This window comes from Cavia porcellus, unplaced genomic scaffold (assembly GCF_034190915.1).
Source record: "Cavia porcellus strain 051 isolate PalLab524CR breed Dunkin Hartley unplaced genomic scaffold, mCavPor4.1 scaffold_6, whole genome shotgun sequence".
Lineage (NCBI taxonomy): Eukaryota > Metazoa > Chordata > Mammalia > Rodentia > Caviidae > Cavia > Cavia porcellus.
This window is the reverse complement of record NW_026947489.1, coordinates 34,589,239-34,591,704: the sequence shown is the minus strand read 5'-3', so window position 1 is coordinate 34,591,704 and position 2,466 is coordinate 34,589,239. Positions and strand designations below refer to the sequence as shown.

Here is a 2,466-nt window from a genome sequence, read left to right as displayed (position 1 = left end):
TGTTGATACCAGAAGTGAAGGGAACAGAGAATTTAAGACCAACTCTTACTGCTCAGCATATTAATCTTTTATAGCTAGAGATGTCTATTGAGAAGTTTGGATTGCTCAAGTTATATCACACCCTCTTGATAGTTCTAGATTCTTAATTAGTCTGAATATAGACTTATATATGAGGGACCACACAAGACAAACTCATGTCAGTCAATGACAGGAATTGTTACAATAATATATATAGTTTTAACAAAAGCAATACCAATATCCCATAAATGTCTGCTAGAGAAAGTGTGCAATCTCCAACATGGTAACATTATTTAATCTACAGTTAAGTTTTTATATTTTATTGCTCAAAGGGAAGCATCTTACTTTTATCTTTTCTTATGAATTGAGAATTACTAATTTCTAAGGTTGTGATACTATTTTATTCAACTTCATGAATTTATTTGTTAGATTGAATGGACAGGAACAGTTTCTCCTATCCCATTTTTATGGATTATCCATGACTGGCAATCTATATTGAAGTAATTATAGTGCTATTGGCTTGCATCATGGATATATATATATCATCTTGGTCAGGTTGATTATTTGGTGTGTATGTGTCTATATTTAATAATATTGGATGGGAAGATAACAAGTTCAGCTGTGTATGCTTTAACCAGATACTTCATGACAAAGCAAATTTTTTCTCTTTAAGTCAATAAGAGACTATAAATTTATAATTAAAATTATTAATATATGGTAACTTGAATCAATAAATATTTTAACTATTTTCTTTAACTTCTTCTATGTTTTCACTTTGGAAATTCTTTTTAGCCTCTTCTTAAATCTTCATTTGCTTGCAATTTTAAAAGGTGCCTTGTTAATAGACTAAATCTCTAGCTATTTGTGTGTGAAGAGTGGGAAAAGACAGCATATACACCTGCAATATCTCTCCTGCCTTCACACTTCCTACAAAATTCTGTAAAGATGAACAGTAATACCTTGATTAGTGAGTATAATTTGTTCTGGAAACATATTTGTAATCCAAAACACTTGGTTATCAAAGTGTATTTCCCCATAAGAATTAATGGAAACTGAGATTCTTTCCAGAACCCAAAATATTCATAGAAAGCAATTGAAATACAATAATAATAATAATAATAAAATATAAATAAAAATAAACATTAACTTTCACTTATCTTTGAAAACCTTTGTGGCTGATGGGAGACAGATGAAAGGAGGGTTATTGTGTAGGTTGACTTTCACTATCACAAGCAGAATCACTGCCATCTAAAGGCTCAATAGAATCTTTTTCTTTTTGAGCAGGCTCAACAGGAACCTATTCAATGACACTTGCCTTTGCCTCCATTTGAGGATTTGAAATGTGATGTTGCACTTTCATTAGATTCATTACTCGCACTGTTACAGCCTTATTTGAGTGATGCTGTTCTTTTTTTTTTTTTTTTTTTGTCTTTTTCATTTTTATCGGTACCGGGGATCAAACTCACGACCGCCTGCTTGCAAGGCAGGTGCTTATGCCGCTGAGCTAAACCCCCAGCCCCGAGTGATGCTGTTCTACAAAACTTTGCAGTTTTCCCCATTTTACACACTTAATTTCACTTGGTGTGAGGGATTCTTCCACCTTCTCCTCTTCCTCTGCAGAGCTATCCTCCATAACCTTTGTTGATGAGAGTGTCATGGGGGATGGAGGAAAACCATTGGGTCAATTGTGATCCTGTGATGTTCAGCATCATCTACTACTAGTATTGCAAGGTATCACTCACTTCTCAAATTAAAATATATTAGAAATGTTGGCTTGTCTAGCAGAACATTTGCAGAACAAGTTACAATCCAAGGTTTACTATATTATGCTTTATTTAAAATATCAAACAAATTAAAATAATACTTACCTGGCAGGGGAGATACTATGAACATGTAAGTGGTTTTTGCCACTATGCATTGCACGTCAGATGTGCTGACCCCTTGATCTCCCTGAATGTGGGAAACTCAACTGCATAATTTGTGCTAGTAGAAAACTGCATTTGTACTCTAAAAAAAATTAAAATAATTGTCTGGGTTTTTTACTTTTATTTTTTGCTTGTTTTTTTGAGACAGGGTCTTGCTATATGTTCAGACTGTCCTTGAACTCTACATGTAGCCCAGGCTGACTTTGAACTCTTGGCAGTCCTTCTGTCTCAGCCTTCCAAGTACTGGGATTATAAGCTTGCACCAGCATGCCCAGTTGTCTGATTATTTTTTAAAAAGAAAATTCTCATTGTTATTTTAAAGTTAACATTTTAAAGTTATTTTAAAGTTAACATTAAGATTATTTTAAAGTTGTAATCTGAATAATTTTTATGACCTAATGTTATTTCAAGAATATAGAACAGGCATGGTTATCAAGTATGGCTTCCTAGTCAAGTCATGCAGACTTTTTACTTTTAGACTTTCAGACAAGAAGCTTTGGAGAGTAAATATTATGTTTATCTC

General features: G+C 33.2%; 1 pseudogene; it reads left to right on the top strand.

The window, feature by feature from the left end:
• The first annotated feature begins 1,878 nt into the window (after window positions 1–1,878).
• Window positions 1,879–2,029, top strand: LOC111758514 (U1 spliceosomal RNA; annotated as a pseudogene).
• Window positions 2,030–2,466: the final 437 nt, after the last annotated feature.